The following is a 20295-nucleotide window of genomic DNA, read 5'->3' on the forward strand; positions in this document are numbered from 1 at the left end:
AATTTATCAATAAGAACTGGAATTAAATTAATGTGGAAAGTTCATCTTATAAAAATGTACTCTTCTGTTTCATTTGGTTGCAAGAGTAGAATAGTTGATGCTTAGGTATGTAAGGATAAATGCCATACTATAGTTAATATGTGTATCTTATCAAAACATCGTTAGGAAAATAAGAACATTTTAATGATAGGCACGTTTGGGGTTGGTTTATTTTTAATTGGGAAGGATAAGGATTAGATTTCAGTTGAGTTTTTTTTAATTGCCTTTTTTTTCTTTAACAACAGTAGCTTTTATTTCCAATTACATTTTTGTTATAAAAGCTGCCAGCATTTAAATGCATATCCATTTCGTCTGAGAGTAGAACTGTTTGGTGTAGAATAGTTTTATTGTGCTAAAACCTTTAAATAGATTAAGTAACTGTATCATCCTTTTAAAATCAAGTAAAATCCTTTTGCAAGGATACAAAGTAAATTAATTGTAAAAGTAAAATTTACTTCATAGTAGTATAAAACTTTATGTACCCCAGAGGTTATCCTACTAGATTTGCAGCTCTGACACGTAGCAACTTTTTTCGTGTGTTGATACTACAGTTATGCAAGAATCTATTCTTAGTCTTCCCATTTTAAATTATTCCACAAATCTAGATATAAAATACAGCTGTGCTAATGAGTAAGCACTGACAGTGAAAAGTGCATATTGGACTGTAAAGGAAGACCTTGTTAGGTGGTTTAATGTTACAAGCTCTGAGAAGTTAGGAGTCCTTTGTTCACCTTTGCTAATAACTAGCGTTCTCTTTTCCCCTTTCCTTCTTGGAGAGACTCTCTGGGTGAAGAATGACAGTGTACTTGTGAAGAAGTGTGCACATTCAAGTATTCAGCGTTTTTTTTTACCTAAATACTTTAATCTAAGTGTTTTAATGGGATTTAAATGCTTAGATTTTTAAATGTTATTTTCCATTGTTTATAATATTGTTCTTTAAATTGGCTTCTTGGTTTAATGTACTTAAGCTGCTTGCATGTGGACTTTGAGCCTAGTTTGTCTGTAGCTCAGAATAATCTGCTGGTATGTTTGAACACACAGACTTTCAAGAATACACACCATGACAATTGAGACAAATCCTTTTTCTTTCTGTAAAAAATCCTCCCAAGAACTTTCAAAATATGATCCACCCTACTGTCAAAGTACTAAACCCTGCTGCTTCTTACCTCAAGCCGTGATGGAACACAAAGAAGAAATCTACTCAATCCTAAGTGTCTTTTCCAACCTAAGTAATTTTATGACTCTGTTTCAGCTATTGCAACGCACAGTTTCTGATACATTTTCTTTACTAATATGGGTGCAGCTATTGAAATTTATTACATTTGGCTGCCTACTTTACATTATTTACAGAAAATGCAGCATTTTGCTAAACTACAAACATGATCTGGTTAATTCTGGCCTTCACTTTTTCTTGGCCAGGTTTGGGAGTTTTGGGAATACCACTTCATATGTTAATTACACAGTTTCTCTTTTACTAAAATGCAGTTAATAACGATAGGCTTTATTTAAGAACACTGATTTTTGAATGTGCAGAATATATCTACATAATATATGAGTTTAATGGAAATATTAGATTGGTAAGAGTAAATTAGTATGAAGGATCATATAAAATCATGATGATTAACACATTAGTGTTAATCTTTTAATCTGTTTTGGTTTTGAATCTAATAAAACCAAAGCAGTCAGTTCTTTGCATATTTATGTCTTTCCTAAATGTATCACATATGAAAAGGCATTGTAAGTAATTGAGTTTTTTAGTTTTTCAATAACAGGTGAGCCAAAATCTCTGGTTGAGAATAGCTTGATCTAAAATCCAATCAAGATAATGCTACCATTAGTTCATTAACTAAACTTGTCTGAACTGATGTACAGTGGATTACTGATATCTTCTGAGAACTAATGTCTTAACCATACAGTTCGTGCATCCTTGGAAGTTTGTTTTTTTTCCCTTTCAAACCATTGTTAAGAATAACTAATTACAGCTACCCAGACTGGAGGAGGTCAAAAAGTCATACTCTGATCTGACAGCTATGGTCATAATTACTGTGCAAAATGCATGTGAAATAGATGAACTTCACAGTGAACCACTTGAAACGTCACAGATGATCGCTGACCTTATTGAATTCCTCTTGCATCTCTAGGTCACTAATACTGCTAACTGTGCTTGATACAATTTTGCTTTCATTCCTTCTTTTGAATTGCACTGATTAGTTTTTATGTTAAACTAAAAAGTAAATGTTATATGCCAGAACTCTTGCTGGGTGAATTGTATATATGTGTCTTTGTGTGTTTGTTCATATATACCTACATGCATATATATATATGAAAAATGGTACATACAAAATGCATTATGCACAAAAATGTATAAATATATAAATGCCTAATAGATTAAAGTCAAAGGAAAACCCAGAATAGAAAGTGTTCTGGCACGTCAGATACCTGACTAGTCTGTTCCCTCTCTCCATTCAATAGCTTTTCTGGAGTGTGGGAAATTACAGGTAAAAGGCTAGATTTTTACTTTTCTTTTAAGAAAATGTAGATGCTAATTTCTGTCTCAAGAAGCCACCAAAAAACTGTAGGAAAAAGTGTTAATGCTATATTTTAATATCTTTTTCTCTACTGCTTGAGGAGTGTTAAATGATGCTCATGCAAAGAAATCTTGCTTAGCCTGAGGACTACTGTTTCTTTACCTTAGGGAGAAGCACTCTTGAGGTCCTTTTTCCACTAATTGCTGGTGACGTATTTTTTCCATAACTTTTTGATGTGTCTTACATTAAAACACTTTTTGAATTGGAGAACAAAATCAAGTTTATTTGTGGTATGAGAAAAAGAATGAAGGGGTCTATACCAGCAAGAGGAGTGGCCTTTGACCTTGGTATTTCCAGGTGCTAGAAACTGGGCGGTTGGAGTGTCTGAGTTGGGCTGCTGGAGACATCCAGAAGTTGCATTGGGCATAATTTCTTTCTCTTGGATTTTATTATGCTCCCTCTTATAATGACTATGTTATAATTATTATTAATAATTGCAGTTAATAAACTGTTCTTATCTCAACCCACATGTACTTTTTTCTGATTCTCCTCCCCATCCCCCTGGGGAGCAGAGTGGGGCAGGCAGTGAGCTCACGGTGACACAGCAGTGTGCATTCCACCATTTAGAATTTCTATTAGAACAAAAGTGTTTTCAGATATTGCAGATGTATCCTAAGTGTAACAGCACAGCATTAGATTTGACAAGCACTTCAATGAAACCATTTAAGTATTAAGGTAAATTTGTGATGTGGGATTTGTAACACAAGAACGTGACTTAGATACACTTTTGAGTTCAATATTTAGTTTAAACTTCTTTTGCATTTCAGCAATGGTGCAGAAGGTTTTCCACAGAATTAAGAGTTCTGTCATATATAATCAACTCGCTAAATAAACTAACATATTAAATGTTTTCCTAAATATTTTTATAGTCTGAGATGCTTGAGGAATTATGTACTAAATTGATTTTTTCTTAATTTCTATTATAACTGGTTTTTAAATCATCAGAAAAGATACTCTCAAGAAAAAAAAAATGAACAAATAAAACCCAGACCAGTAACCTTTTAGTATCTTTTATTGTAAATAGAATGATACTGTGCCTTTTTAAAAAATTATATACTTGTGCCAGCCATACACATAAATAATTTAGTAATAAATTTGCATTAAATTAAAGTATAAAGTCATAATGATAAAGTAATCATTAATTGCTTAAGGGAAGTAAGCAAACTATTCCAAAAGCAAGAAAAGTGATAATGAAATGTCATTTCAAGAAATTTGTTACAGAGACAGCATATAATGACAAGAATAAGGATTGGAAGTTAGGCTTTTTCAGTGTTTAGGTTTTTCAGTGTTTTAGGGATGAGATTCTTCCAGATATGCACAAGTAGAATAATCTTGAATAAGAACGGTTTTGGAAGAAGACTCAAAGGGTTGTTTTTGTTGGTTTGGTTTGTGTTTGGTTCTTTTTTCCCCAGTACTTCATGCGCCTTTGAAATAACTCTTCTTGATGCCTTGTCAGTAGTGGTGTTTTATATCGGAAAAGTCTGTCCAGAAAGAATGACTAGTATTTTACAATCTGTCGCAATTTCATGTTATGATTGAGAGATTTCATACCATTATAGGATGAATGAGTTGCTCTTTTTGACAGTGAGAAAAAAAGATCATGTCAAGCACACTGGAAAAGCTTCAATGAAATATGAATCTTGGAAATCTATTCCTGCCAATAGCATAATGCATCCTTGACAGATGCCCAAATACAACAGCTGAGAAGCCCAAAAATTAGTGGGCATGCACACATCAATATTTTAAATTGAATTCTCCATCACAGCAAATCTTGGCAGACATCAAAATCATCAGCAGGTGTATTTCTTAAATAAGAGTCAGTCTCATATACAGTTGTACCTAATTTTGTGATATATAGTATGCAATGATTGCAATTATCCAAAAAACATTTAGTAGTAACTGCTATATTATGGTTGCACAGTCTACAGAGAAGATATACTAGTTTGTTGCTCTGTTTAATAGTAACTCTTGTTTTAGTTTCTGGCTATGAAAATGTGGTGAAAATGAATATTAGGATTGTCAAAATAATTTGGAAATAAAGAAATTCTACTCCACTGTAACATGCATAAAAAATACAGGTGTACTGCTTTAATCTTTTATTAGTGACCAAAAAAAAACCCCAAAAAAACAGGTCTAGTTGGGGATTTACTGGTGTGGAGTAAAGTTTCTTGACTTTTAATTGGAAGTGTCAGTGGTTTTCGTTAACCTGTGAAAGAAATGCATAATCAAGTAGTTATTGTTAAAGTAATTATAGTTAGCATTACTTCCTGTTGAAAGAAAATACTGCATGGTATAATGTGGTAGATAATTTTTTGCTTCGGAATAAGAAGATTAGCAGAAACCTTTGTGTTTGTCCTTGCACTCCTAATGAAACATGGGTCATGCTTACAGGGATTGATTTGTCTGCTAAGTCTGGGAATGCAAGTTGCTCAGGTACAGGAAGAAAGCTGACAACAAAGCTCTCATAGCCTACAGACATCTCTGGCCAAGAGACTGAGCTATAACATTGCCAAGTTGTCACATTCTGCTCTTAAGCATATGTGTACGGTAGTTTGATGTGTTCCACTTATAAAACCTTTTCATACAAGTTGGATTTTTAAGTGATGACTAAATGAAATGAATTCCACAATTAGAGCTCTTTAACTATGCATTTTGTAAACTACTCATCCCAGGCATCAGTTTCAAAAGTGAAAAATTGTCATATCTATAATCATTCTTAGGGGTAGGCTAGTAATTACAGCTTTAATGTCTTCTCTTTTGTCTTACAGCTGCCAAAAATATGGCAACATTCAGTCATGACTGGAAATGGCTTTTCAGCAAAATAATCTCAAGCAAATAAATGGATATGACAGCAGATAATGCTTTCTATAGCTATAATATATAATATTATCTGTTGAATTGAATAAATAATGAACTTACCAGGGCAGTGCAAAGGACTAGACTGTCTGTACAAATCACAGAGCTATTTAAAACGTTTCAGATGCAATTAGTTACTTATAGTTGGGTGTTTTGTTCTGTTTTTTTTTAAAAATTTACTTAATTTTTTAAACTAAGGGTAGGATTTCCTGTTAATTTACTTCTTTTCTCCTCAGACTTCTGATATGGAGGAATACTCTGGTAGCAAAAATTTTGACACACAGCAACAAACCCTGGGGAGATAAACACACCGTGTCCCTTTTCCTGATGTGAGATTGCCATAGAACTATTCAAATCTGAGGACAGAAGTGAACACTCCCAATAACCTGACAGACTGATTGGCTTCTCAGAAATGCCCTATGCTAGCATATTCATTTGGGTTCTATATGAAACATGGTGAGGTCAGACATGAATTAAGACTGGTTTTGTTGCACTAATATGAATTGCTTGTAATAAATTCAGTTTGATTACACTAGTCTGTCTGTAGCTTGATTGGATTTAAAGTAATTGAAGAACAATCTTAGTTCAGCCTCTATATTGTTGTTCTGTAGATTGCCGAATTTGATTTGTTGAAAAAGCAAGTTTTATGTAAATCTCTATATCTTTGTGCAACAACAGCTTTTCATTTTTTTGATATTTAATCTGTTGTAATGTTTTTAATTTGTTCTGATTTCATTTAATTTGAAAATTTTGAACGTGTACTAGAAAACACAGGTGAAGGCTATATATATATATATATATACACACACACGTACATACATTTGAACTGATGTAGTAAAATGAAAAAGTTCTAAATATGAATCTAAAAGACTGTGGTACCTACTTGATTACATTCTTCATGATCTTTGGCTGTTTAATCCCAGAGGGATATTGGTAGTAGCTTTCTCAAGTCTGAGGCATACTAAACAGGCTCTTTACAGTAGGCAAGACTTTCTATACCTTCTGAGTCATGTGAAGGAACATTCTAAATATATTCTTAGAACTTAATTTGTCTAAGTAGGATTGCTTTCATTTAAATAGGCTTTAAAATGTCATTAATTACTGAATTCAGGTAATGTCTAGATTCTTTCCAGTTTAAAAAATCATTTAAGTTGCCTTTGTTTGTTTAGGCACTCAGATATGTTCTACTGTGTTTGCATTTCATCCAAAGAATGACTAAGAATCAGTGAAAATCTATCTTTCTAATCTTGGGTGCAGACATAAATACTGTTTCAGATATTTTTAAAGTGGGTTGATTAGAAATAGATTTCTGTTTTCTGTTTTTATATTAATCTTCCCATTTCTAGTGAATATTAGATTGCTCAAAAAAGATGAATAAGTAGTAATATTCAAATGCACTGCTATATTTTATAACATTTTAACATTTATAACATTATAGCATTTTTATAATAGGATATTATTAATGCAATGTATTCAAATACCTAGTATTGTGATGAAGAGAACATTCATGAGTTATAATTCTAAGATATTATTGCACAATTTCAGGTATTTTTCTTTTGATACGTTGTATAACTATAGAACTAAGTAGAGTTATATTCACAATCAGTGGTCATTTTAAAGAGTGTTTCCAGAGATACGGGGTCGGATGGATATCACATTAATTATGTTTAATGTATAACCCATAATAAAACCATTTAATTGATTCATGAATGATCTAAGAAGTTTGAGAAAGTATTGTGTATTTGGCTTCAGCAGTCATATCTTAATGCTGTTTAATAGCTTTATAAAGGTTGCAGATGTTTCTAAAGATGTAGCATTTTAAATTATTTTCTTGAATAATATGAACTTTAATTTTTTTGTTTTTTCAAGTATACTTGAACTAGAATTTTATTTTTATCCCAAAGTTAAAGAAATAAGTATGAAAAAGCCTATCTGTCACAGGTCTTAACTACTGTTTGAATAATAGTATAATTCACAGCTACACTATTCTATGTACATGGAATTTGATTCAGATAGTCAGGGAATGGAAGGCTCTGCAAATTAGTCCATATGCACCGAAATTAGCTTGACATTTGAAAACATATCTTCAGAAAGCAAAAGCGAGTACATGCAAGAAAAAGAATAAAGTAGACTTGAGACTTGACTAGGCAGACACTTTTTGAGATGCAAACAGTGGCAGTATAAATCAGCCTGGTTTATAATGTGCCTGATTAAAATAAATCTTATTCTAGTCAGTTGTTGTTAATTTTGAAATGGGGGGGTCACTGAAGCTAGTTGGAAGTGAATGCTTACAATTCTGTGGACCTGAGAAAAATAAGGGATTACATACTTTGTAATAGAAGTGGGTATTTTTAAAACACTTGACAAGTTAATGAATATTCCATATGGATTAAAGGTAAAATATAGCCAAATAATCGTTGATACCATGCTTTAAAGCTGTCCTAAGACAGTAAGAGAATTTATGTAATTTCTTTTATCTCCAGTCATCAAAGAAATGCAAGAGACATGAATAGGTTTTATCTCTATGACCTGCAGTTTGTTTCTCTTATTCTCTAAATATAAAGTGAGAAAGAAAAGAAAAGAAAATGGCCTCAAAACAATTTCTGTGATGTAATAGCCTAAGAAAAAAAGATGGGAAGCATATGCAGCAATCAGTGTTGTTACAACATACTCCTGGACACTCCTCTGCTCATACACCAGTGTTGCGTTATAGAGAATGTAGGGAGAAGCATAGTTGTTCGGAAATCTAAACATTCCTTTTGTCATCACTGGAGCTCAGCTTACAAAGGAGGCTGTTGCTGCAATGTTAAGTACTGAAATGGCTAAGGATGAATGCCCATGAGGAAAAAAGATTCTCAGGTTCCTTAAATGTTTAATGCAAAAGGCTAAGTACCACAAAATGGACATCCATAAAAGCCATCACACTTAGAGTCCTCATAAACTAACTCATTTAGGACAGGTAAAAAAATAATAAAATAAAAAGATACCTTTCTTTGTATCTTGCCCTTTTTTTTGTGTGTATCTCTGGAAGTACTTCCACCTGTGTCTGACTGGCAGGCAGGACTGTCTCATATCTGTGTCCCACTAAAGATGTGGGAAAAAATGTGCAAAATTCCCGATCACAAAAGTCTGGCTTCTTTGTGCTATTTGCAGCTAATTCTGTTAATGCTCTGCTCTTGATTCCTTTTCCAGGGAAAGGTCTTACTTTGGGTTTTACAGACTCATCTGTGAAGGAGAGAGTAAAAGTATTTCAGCTACTTCATCTTTTAGGAAAAACTAAGCAAAAGGCAGAGGGGTACAAAAAATACCTTTGCTTTAATGGGAAAAAAAAAAAAATCTGAATTCCAGGTTTTGTCTTTACGTTTGTGTCACACTTTGGATAAAAAGAAAAAAAAAAAAGAAAAAAAAAAAGAAAAAAAATCACAATCAGTAATACAGAAAAAATAACATTGGGAATTTTTTCAGTTCTGTGAGGTAAGCATTAATTATGCCACAGGCTGCTCTGTTGCTCTCTGTAACTGTACATAATATTGAGGCTTCGACTGGCGGTTTCATACCTACAAGTTTGCAAATTAAGGGCAGTATTTAATGTGGATGTGTGTGTACTTACCTTTTTATTTGACTCAGTGTAGCATATCACTCTCATTGCCTGATTTCAGCCTCTCTAGATAGTAATTTTACAAATACTGTGGTAGACAAAAGCCATATTAATGGCTAGGTGTTTGTGCTACCATGCATGCATATGAAAAATTCATTAGACCTTTTTTCATATTGATCATAGGATGAAGAACACAGTCTGGGTTTGTGCTGGGTTAATGAGTGGTAGCTATTATCAAATATGTAGACTTTAATTGCTTGCAAGTCAAATTCACAGTGTTGTAATGATCCTGCAGTGTAGAAACTGAAACCATCAAATTCATCTTAGACAGGATTCACCAAATTGTCAATTTTAATTGCTGTTTTCAGGATTAGCAAAAAAATGTACTGACACTTCAAAACAGCAGGGCAAAATCACCTAGAATTTATTTCTGTATTTCAGACATATCTTTTTCACTGATTTACAGGTGCAGTGAAATTTGTGAGAGTCATCAAAAGATTGTGACACTTGATAGATCTGTAATAAATAACAGGAAGAGATTGTATGCTGCTTTCCCCTGAATGCTGTGCAAGCTCCATAAAAGCTTTTCTTGAAACAGGACATGGGCTGAATCATTCATACAGTTAACTGAAGGGCAGTTGTGTGCATAACGTGTGTTGTGATCTCCCACTTCAAGTGCAGTGCTTAACTGAACTAGAATTTTAATCTGGGAATTTTAAAGATCCGGTTTCCAGTGGTCTTTGGCATGATTTCCATCACAGTCATAAAGTGTTTTAAGCTCTGACATGCTATCTTATGCTGTGGAATATTAGCACATAATATAGTAGCACAATGAAATTTTATTGAAATGTATACTAAGCTCAATATTCATAAAATACTTGCTTAGCCTTATTTGAATGCCATTGCCATCAGTCACATATCACTTCTGTTTATATAAAGTCCCCATGTCACAAATTAAATGCTGGAAGAAAATGTCTCTTAATAAAAAATAGATCAGCATCCTTGTGTGTGTTTGTGCACACACTGAATGAGTAACTGTGTCAGCTAATTTATCTAGTTTATCCATGTAGATATGGCCATTCATCATGACAAGACAGTTAACACATGACACAAGCATCTCTCTTAGGCATAATGCAGACCATCCATTCAGAAAATAGGGCACTGTTACAGAAGGAAGCAAAAGCAGCTCTATTTTAGGTGTGTCACTAGTAAATTCAGCACTGCTCTTTTATAATCTGAAGTGGTGTTACTCTGAGTAGCATGGGATAGAAGAGAGCTTCTGTGTCAGTGGCACTGGCACTGATTTTTATATGATGTTTTAAAGTGGCAGTTCTTGGAGAATTACACACTACTGATAGCAGCTGTTAATGGAATTATAGCCAGAGCTGCCTGAAAGATATGGGAGTTTTCCTCCATAGCATATTAGAAAACTCTCCTGTGTGTAGTGTTGGCTTAATCAGTTTCTGAATGTACAATCTTTAGTGTGTATGTTTGTAAAAACCTCATTCTCTTTGGAATTATATGCATAATTGTTAGGTGGTGATATTTAAATGATATAGGAGAACTGCTTTGTAATGTTATTTTTGAGCATTTAAGAAACCACAAAGGCTCAGTGCAGTTTGTCATCTGGAATAAGATGTATTAACAACTGGGCACCAAGGAAACTGAAAGTCTGTGTTTTGTGAGAGCATGAAGCCTGTGTTTTTGCTATCACTGCTCAGCTGATAATGCACTGTGGTATGCAATACGTTTCCATTAATTTTGAGCTATTAAGAAAAGGATTTTTTCTCATTTTCACTATGGTCGGTTTTCTTCCTCTGCCTGAGAAGCAGAGGAATGAATAGCCATCATGAGCATTTTACATCTGCAAGAAGACAAGGAAATACATCTCCAACCTCTTGCGTTTAACTGCTCAGGCCAGTAATATTCACCTCCTGTACAACAGTCTTTGTCCTTCGTCTCAGACTTCCCAGATCATAACTCCCACCAGGAGGGCTTCCACTTCTGTAGGGAAGTTGAGGTTAGCTTAAATTAAGTTTTGAATTTCTAAGTCCTAATAATCCTTTTCATTCAACTTTTGGTTAGTAGAAATGGGGAATCATAAAATGCTCGAAAATATTTAACCAGAGTATTAAAAAAGTTTCATGGAGTCAGTCTGTCTTCATAATGGAACTGGTGTATCCCCATTGCATTACCAACTGGGCAATTAAAATATGGGTGGACTGTGAATGCATTGTGACTACTTGATGCCTGTGATGAATGCAGGATACTTTCCTGTTTTATGTATTTATTTGACATAAGAGCATAAGATGTTTGGAAGACAATAAATCAACTTTTGGGTTTGGTTTTGTTTTTAATGAGAAGCAAGAAATCTCCCAAATATAAGGAATTTCATTTTTGCAGTGACATAATTTTATTTATTCATTGTTCCAACTCAGAGTCAAAATCTTCATTAACTGAATATGGTGAACGAGGGCAATGATCTTGGTGGGATTGGGGAAGAACAGAGAAAGAATGCCTGTTTAAAGAAGGAACCTTGCTTCTAAAAGAAGCTTATTCCTGGTCTAAAGCAAAGTTGCTTTCTTTCAGCAGGAATTTTGTCTACTGCTATGACACTAAAAGGAAAGAGGGAAGGAAAGCAGAGCAGCTGGGCTATACTCTGATGAAGCAAGCTTGCTCGAGTCTTGAACTAGAAATACAGAAGTATTACTGTGAGCAGCCTAAGAAAAGGTGGTTATGCTTCTTGGTTGTTCTCCAATAGTGTATTTTTCTAAAAGTTGAGGTTTCCTGTGGCATTTTTCTGTATTGTGTTTTCAGGAAGAATGAGTTACCTCCTTTCAGGAAGCAACCTGCTTTTGACTAAATTTTCATTTTACTAAAAGCATGCATTGGGGAATTTTGCATAGCATGAGCAAAGCAGTTGCTAAAAACTTTTTCAGTTGGAAGGGGTAAATAAAATGGATATTTTCTCAGTAATGGCATCATTTCTGCCTAGGCTATCTTTCATTTTCCCTCTCAGAATACATAAACTGGAAAATAAACATTCCCATTAGTAGTACAGACCTGTAACTTTTCAATATATGCACCTAGTATCTGTTTGCAGGGCTTTCATACTTGTGGGCTGTTTCCTGTATTCTCCATGATCAAAAAATAAATTCATACAGCAAGATCCAATATAATAAAAAATTCTCTCAGCAATGCGAATGTGTAAAATATATCAGCATGTGTCCAAGTCATTAAAATATGACTATGTGTTACCTAAGAGAACTCTGAGTTAATCATTGATTTTCCAGGAACAGCTGGAACAAACTGCTCCTTCTATTTGGGCGTGCAAAGCTGAAAAAGCAGTGGATGCAGCATTAGCTGTGTGTGGGAGAGAGCAGTCCAACCAGCATCTTTTCCTGTTGCATAGCAAGACTGTTTAGAGGCAGAATCGATTGAAGGTATGGGGTTGGGGGCAGAAAGTGTAATTTGTCAAGGAAGTGTGATGGCTGCTAACTTGTGACAGAGGTTTCTAGTGGTACCATTATTACTATAGCTGTCAGGTGCCTGGCACCACCAGTATGATGAACCTTAAAAAATCAGCTTTCCTTCAAAAGTTTTCTCTGGATTTTAGAAAGTACTTAGAACTTGAAATAGGGTTTATAGAATGATCATCTTTGTGTTGAAATAAGTTTCAGAAAGGATGGGTGATTTTAGGTATGAATTTTCTGCTGTGCTACACTACAGTAAATTGTATTTTAACATGGTGAGAGAAACACTATGAGATCTTAGTTACATTTCAAAGGCACTTTAAGAAGCAATGAGTAGATTTGAATAAGTATTAAAAAAATAAAATATTCCTTTGATTGGTGCATATTTTGCAGAACACATGAAAAAAGAATAAAATATTCAGTGTCTTAGATCCTATCAGGCAACTCAGCTATCAGACAGGAAAATAAATTTGTTTAGTTTTTATTTGTATTTATAATTTTTCTGTCACGATTTAGAGATTTTTGATTTTCAGGGAAAAATAAAAAGTGAGAGCATGTGAGAGAAAGAGTCCTGCAGATGCCAAGGCCAGTGCAGGTGTGGGAGGAGATGCTCCAGGCATTGTTGCTGAGATTCCCCTGCAGCCTGTGGTGCAGATGATGGTGAAGCAGCTGTGCCCCTGCAGTCCACGGAGGTTCATGGTGCAGCAGAGATCCACCTGCAGCCCTTGGAGGAGCCCCACACCAGAGCAGGTGGATGCCTGAGGGAGACTGTGACATTGTGGGAAGCCCATGCTGGAGCAGGCTCCTGGCTGGACGCATGGAGAGAGGGATCAACACTTGACCAGATTTGCTGGCAGGAGTTGTGACCCCAGGGGTGCCATGCTGTAAGTTCTCGAAGGACTGCACCCTACGGAAGGGACCCACCCTGGAGCAGGGCAAGAGTGTGAGGAGTCCTCCCCCTGAGGAGGAAGGAGTGGGAAAGTATGATGAACTTACTACAATCCCCATTCCCCATCTCCCTGTGCATCTGAGGGGGACAAAGTAGAGAAATTGTAAGGTTGAAGCCAGAAAAAGGGAGTTATTGGGGAAGGTGTTTAAAATATGTGCTTTATTTCTCATTATCCTCCTCTTCTGATGGTTATTAAATTAAATTAATTTCACCAAGTTGACTTGTTTTTGCCTGTGATGGTGATTTTTTGAGTGATCTCTCGTGTCATACATTAGGTGTCTCAAAAGCTGTTAAAATGAGATCTGAAATTCTGAATTAAAACAAAGCGAACCCTCCCCCCCCCCACAAAGCAAACAAAACCCCACTCCAAAATATCCAAAATACAAAAATAATCTTAAAAGACTGAATTGAATCAATTATCATATGTGAAACTGAATGAAGTCAGTTCCCTTCTCTTTACTCTTAAACTTGCTCTTTACTAAAAGCACACTTTGGGGAATTTTGCATAACTTGAGCAAAACAGTTGCTAACAACATTTTTGACTGGAAGGTTTATATAAAATGGATATTTTCTCAGTAATGGAACCATTTCTGTCTGGATATCTTTCATTTTACCTCTCAGAATACGTCAGTTGGAAAGTAAATATCCCCGTTAGTACCACAGACCTGTAAATTTTCAGTTGGAAACTTCTCTATCAGAATGCTTTTATGTATTACATCTTTGCAAAAATTCATAAGTGAATAAAATTGATAAAAGCTATCTTTATAAGTATTTTGTATTTTTTTGAAGATGGTTTATAGTTGTAATATAAAACAATATCAAAATGAAACTTTTTTAACCTTGTCAAATAAAAGCTTTACAATGTGGCATTTTTCTGTCTATTGAAGAAAAAAGCCCCACCATCCTAACCCCCCCAATCTCTGACTTAATTAAAAATCACCTAACGAACAAACTTCAGACTATACTTAATTTTTTTCTGCAAGTATTAAATTTATTTATTAAGTTTGAAATCATTCTATTGATAATTGTCAATGCTCACTCTCAATCTTTATTTGGAAATTCCATTTTTTTTAATACTAGTCTAAGCTGGGCTGGACTGCTGAGCCAGTTGTTCATCTGTGGAATCTAAATTGCTGGGAGCTGTAAGTATTGCAGAGAGGTGCTGAAAGTAATATTGACAGAAATTAGAGCACAATATTGGTAGGAGTACTAGTAGAGATGAGCAAAACCTTACGCTGTTTTTAACACTGGGCACTGGACTGTGGAGCAAGAGGAGAGGAAATAGGAAGCTTGAACTAGTTGTTTAGAAGACTATAGACGATAAAAGGTGAAAAAGTATGAATAGATAAAGGATCAATTGAATGCTTAAAGAATGAACCAAACGTCATAACAGTTTAAGTGGTTCCTGGGTCATAGGACATGGAACAAACTCATTTCATCAATAAAAGTATTAAATTCTGGAAAAAATGGGGGAAGACTGAGGGAAGCTAAAGCATTTATCATCAATATTACTGAATTCTGTAAGTAATTGCTTTCAGAATAATGAGGTGTTTTAGTAATTTTTCATTAATTTAATTAATTTTATTTAACATTTTATTTTTACAACAAGAAAAGGCAAAAATATTATCATTTTAAAAAGAACCGAAATCTAAAAAAACCTGGTATTTCAGGAGGCTATGGGATTTTTGTGTTGGTTTATCACCACTGGCAATAGAGAGGTCTATGCTTGTAGCTTAGGTTAGGTCATTATCTAGTGAAGGATCATAGATAAAAAAAATATCTGAGAGTGTTTTGAACTGATTCTCCCTTTCTCAGGAGAGAGTTCACCAACATAAGTCCATCCCACAGGCAGCAGTTCTTCACAGACTGCTGCAGGGAGGTCACTCCTGCATGGGCTGCAGTCCTTCAGGCATAGACTGCTCCAGCATGCCCCCCTCCCCGAGAGGGTCACAAGTCCTATGAAAGAAAACTTGCTGCAGCATGTGCTCGTCTCTCCACAGGTCTGCAGGTCCCTGCCAGTGCCCTAGTGCAGCATGGGGCTCCCACGAGTTCATAGCTTCTTCTCAGGCCTCCATGTGCTCTGGTGTGGGATCCTCCATGGCCTGCAGGTGGATCTCTGCATCCGTGTGGATCCCCATGGGCTGCAGGGACACAGCTGCCTCACCATGGTCTGCACCACAAGTTGCAGGGGAATCTCAGCTCCAGCACCTGGAGCACCTCCTGCCTCTCCTTCTCCACTGACAGGAGGTGTTACTACTGTTTCTGGTTTGCCCAGCCTTGGCCAGCAGCATGTTCACTTTAAAGCTGCCTGAAATTGGCTTTGCTGGACATGGAGGAAATTCTAGCAGCTTCTCACAGAAGCTACCACTCTACCCCATCCCCACCAATAAAACCTGGCCACACAAGCCCAATACAGCTCCTAAACAAGGGAAGTATTTTTTCTCTATAGAAGCAGTTTGGTGTAGGTAGTCTGTTTTCATTGTCCTTCCCATCTTTCTGAAGAGCTCCTCAAACAATTTATCGAAGATCACACAGTGAACTGGTAGCTAGTATTTTGTTTCTTGTGCCTGGTAATACTCTAAGATGTACAGAAGTACAGAACAGTAGAGGATTCAGCTGTATTTTTCGCTGGGAACACAGATGTCCTATGACTGTATTTTGCCTTATGGTGTTCAGAGAATGAGTTACGTTAAAAGTACCTTGATTCACAAATTGCCTTAGGAGGAGACACCATTGTAAAGTATACATTACTCAGGTTTATCTGCAGAATGAGTTTATAGTATGCACTGGATTCTTTTATTATTATTATTATTTTACATAGAAAAGGGTTCTCTGAGGCAGCAGCAATACATCTCTGAGCGAATCTGGTAAAAAAAGTTCTATTTGATACTCTGATTATTTTTGTATCTGGTACTTCTACCTGCTGAAACTCTGAGCAGAGCCTGTAGTTGCAGATATGATTGCTGGTAGCAGAATGAAAAGCATTGCTTTTGTTCACAAACAGAACTTTAGCCTTGCTGTTGCAGTAAGAAAACTGTTTAAAGTCTTACAAAACTCCCTCTTGCCTTTTTGCAAGTGATCACTAATGAGAGCCATGACTTCTGACAGTCCATCTTAGATGGTGCAATTCCACAGGCTATTGATTTCTAAGCATTCAATAAGTAATTTTTGGAGAAGGAATTGTGTGAAGATTTTTTTTTTCACTCTTACATATGGAATACTTCTTCTGGTTTTGCAAGTTATAAATAGCAAAGCACTGTTTCATTCACTGAAGAACTGGATGTATTTCGTTTCTTGACTATGTATTTTGGATATTTACCCAATAATAGACACTAAATTAAATTGAACAGCTTTTGGATAAGTTTGCATGATCGATCCTGCATAAGTCAAAACTGAAAAAAGGCTAAATACAACAGGATTTAATATTCCAGTGACAATGAAATTATATTACATTTTTCTGGTTAAAGAGTTCTTTATTTGGGGCCAGGGCCTTCAGTGGAATGAAGAATAAATGTATTCAAATGGAACATTTTAAATACCTGAGTACTCTGCAAAGTTTTCTGCTATACTCAGTGATATAAATCTGCTGTTTTCTGAACCTCTGTGAATATAATTTCCAGACTGTAAACATTTCTAAATCTTAGCCTCTGTTTACACAGATAAATGTGGTATAGTTTCAAGTCATATGAATACTCTATTTCACAGTACTTGGTTTTTTATTCCTTGAATAAATTCCTCAGGATATAGTTTAGCTACTGATTTTACTAATTACTTAACAAGAAAATTAGCTAAAGCGGTGTGCTTTTTAACTCCTTGACAACATTACTGTAAGCCAAAGGTTTTAATTTCTCTATTCTTCTCAAAATCAGTTGTTTTTTCTTTCTAGTAAAAGAGGAGCATTGTGGAGTCAGATTTTTTAGATTCTCTAGGGTACTGTTTCTGTTTACACTGTTGTAAGGTTTGTAATGGCTCAAAGACTGGATTTTTCTCTACAGCTTTGGGCTCTTTAATAATTTCTCTTTTAAGTGAGAGCAGGATGCTGTTCTTAGCACTGAAAATAGTCTGTACAAACTTGCTAAGGTGGATTTTTTTCTTTTTTTATTATGCAATATGCAGTCTAGTTTGCCATTTCATAATAAGCCATTTAAGACTATTGGTAATTTGCAATGTTTGTAATTTTTATAGGCAGTTTAGTGTTCTCATTCTGCAGTATCACCCTTCAGTGATACTTCAGAACAATGCTGTAATCTTGAGAAAGGTTTGATTTTCTTATTTCTGTGCTATTAACTAAGTAGTTTAAAGGGTTTAGTCTGGATAACTACCAAATGTTTGAAATTTCCACACTGAGTTCAGGCTTTGTACTTGCCAGCTGAGAAAGATTATGGAAAAAGTCCACCTGGAGTCTGTCCAGTTCACTGATTACAGGATTTTGAGGTACAGAAATGCTGAAAAGGGTTTTGAAAGACTCAGGGAATTTTCCGTCAAATTTGTGTTGGAGTTGCTGCCGAATGCAATCAAAAAGCCTCTCACTCCATTTGTGGTTCAATTTGCTTGCACCTAAACAAGAACAATATATGCAAAGAGAAAATGTGATTTTCATATTGCTAATTGGCCCTGAGTACTTATATATGCCTTTCACAAACTGGTAATTGGTAATAAATAGTAAATAAATGATAAATTTGCTTTAACTAATTCCTACTTTAACAAGTTGCTATCTTATTTAAAGCATTGATTATGCAGACAGAGCATTTGTAATGAAACAGCTCCTGAATAGGACAAGTAGCAGGCTTTTTATCTGGGCTTTCTTAGAAAATAAATAAAAGATTAACTTATTGTCTTCTACTAAGCTTATTGCTTGCTATTTTTCATGATAATATTTAAAATATGCTGGGTCTTTGGTGGCTTGCTTTTGAGCAGTCATTTGCTGACTTGCTAAGGGGCATATACTGAGTTAGAGGGTAGAAAATGTTGCTTAGAAATGGCTAGCAGGAAAGAGCAAAATTTTGGCAGACATTGCCTAGCAATTCAAGAGCAAAACAGACTAAGCTTATTACAGTCCAATCTTACTTAACAAGACCAGCATAAATTCAGTCAGAGTACTTCTCTTTTTATGACCTGAAAATGACAGCATTTTGAATAGCCAAAAAGATTTGGGACTAGTAACCTATCAATTCAAATGTAAGCTGACCTAGACCTACCTTTTGAACTAACAAACAGTATGAACCCATTAAGATCTGCTCATTCCTGTTACTTTCATTTCTCAGAACTGCTGTTTTTGTCACTTCTGAATTCCCCAGAGGAGAGGAAGAAATGTGTCTGTTTAAACCTATAAACCTCATTTATTAGGCATTAATTTATTTCTTCTAAATTACTTGACATTCTAATTCTCCACTGATAAAGCTAAAAAAATCAGTGTATGGCTACAGTCAAAGGGAAATGGAAAAAAAAAGCCAAAAAAAAAAAGGTGAAATATCTGCCCACTGCCCATTCTAATGGGCTTAGCTCTATCATTAGAGTTTTATGGGAAAGCATCTGTGGATCAACCAAAGATGTGAAAATAAACTTGAATTTGTGATCAACATGGTTTGAGTCCAGATTAGATAGGAACACATAAGCAAATTATGTCACTCACAGAATGAATGTGTTTGTTTTATCCAGGAGGAAATATCTGGCATGAAGTACTTGACAATACAACAAAATTAGCTATAACAGAATTAAGCAAATGTTTCTTTCTAAATCACCAGTTGGTAACTGTTTCTGTTGAGGAATCACATATAATAACATTTTACCAGTTCAGTTTCTTATAGAAAGGCTGACACATATTGTAACCTTTGTAGCATAAAAATAAAAATATCAATAAATTTAAATCAACTGATATTTTTTTACTGTCCAGTTTAATATTGCAAAAGTGAATTTACTTATTTTAAAAGAAGTGTAAATAAATCTAAGTTACTTAATTTTAAATTATAACTCATTCTGTTAAGTTAGTACCTGTACATGGCACAGAATAGGTGTTGGGGTGGTGAGATACAGACATAGTTGCATTGGTTCCCTGTAAAATTATCTGCATGTCACCTTCAATTAGGCAGGATTCCAGCTACTTGAAAGGAGTGCTGTGAAGCCTAATGATTCCTGTGACAGGAAGATGGACCAACCCTTCCTCCTTAAACCTGTTGGACCTTGTACAGTGGCTGTAGGGGACTATGTGGAACATTTTTGGATAAAAACATAATATAAAAGCAAATCACTATAACATCTCAAGAATTAGGTTTGGATCTTTTTGGTTATTATTTTTTATTTTATAACTGCCTTTCATCCCAATTTTTAAGAATTATCATGTTTATGTGCTTTTCATTTTTTTCCCAGCACCAGGAGTGTAGACTGCATTTCCTTACATGTCTTTCAATATCATATTTTTAAGGTAATACCTACTGAATTCAAACCTTGAGTAAGGAAACTGTTGTATTATACTGTAAATAAAAAAACATTTCTTATGTGCTCCTTAATATTTATATTTCGATAGAATATATAAAATAAGATGGGTTTGAATTAATTTACAATACTGTTTCATATGATGGACTAAGATATGTTTTCTATTGCTCTTCTATTGTTTATGTAAACTCTTTTGTATATATCTAGTTAAAGAAAAAAACCCAACAGCTTTCTCTGTGAAATCCTTCATTTTCAGCACTGCAAGTCATATATATAATCTTAAGGCTTTCATTTGAATCCATCTCATTGCATATTTGTAAAAGAAGAGGGTATCATCTGTGTTGAGAACTATTTAGAAAT

At 34.9% G+C, this 20295-nt stretch overlaps 1 protein-coding gene across 2 annotated transcripts in view; it reads left to right on the forward strand.

The window, feature by feature from the left end:
* Positions 1 to 20295, forward strand: part of KLHL1 (kelch like family member 1) — a gene marked incomplete at its 5' end in the record, with an annotated part of 189134 nt that overhangs the window by 36543 nt on the left and 132296 nt on the right. The gene's annotated exons all lie outside the window — the stretch shown is intronic.

This window comes from Zosterops lateralis (genome assembly GCF_965231275.1).
Source record: "Zosterops lateralis genome assembly, chromosome: 2".
Taxonomy (NCBI): domain Eukaryota; kingdom Metazoa; phylum Chordata; class Aves; order Passeriformes; family Zosteropidae; genus Zosterops; species Zosterops lateralis.